Source organism: Charadrius vociferus, unplaced genomic scaffold (assembly GCF_000708025.1).
Source record: "Charadrius vociferus isolate BGI_N301 unplaced genomic scaffold, ASM70802v2 scaffold365, whole genome shotgun sequence".
NCBI lineage: Eukaryota > Metazoa > Chordata > Aves > Charadriiformes > Charadriidae > Charadrius > Charadrius vociferus.
In genome coordinates this window covers 2,039,455-2,039,729 of record NW_009648559.1, presented here as the reverse complement: position 1 = coordinate 2,039,729, position 275 = coordinate 2,039,455, and positions in this window count along the sequence as shown.

Here is a 275-nt window from a genome sequence, read left to right as displayed (position 1 = left end):
CTCTCACGGCACCCCCGGGTGGCGGCAGGCTGCCGGAGCACACAGCCGTGCGAGGGCGGCGCCGCCCGGGGGCTCTGCCACACGGGGTGGGGTAAAGGCCGTCCCTGGAGCAAGCGGTTAAAGAGAAATTAGGAAAGAGAAAAGAGGAGATAGTTGCGTTTTTCTTTTTCTCTCCCGTGTTCTCAAATTATTACTTTAGTATACAGGATTTTGTACATGAAGACATTCTGCTACTACTTGGTACACATTGCAAGACACTGAATGCTATATACATA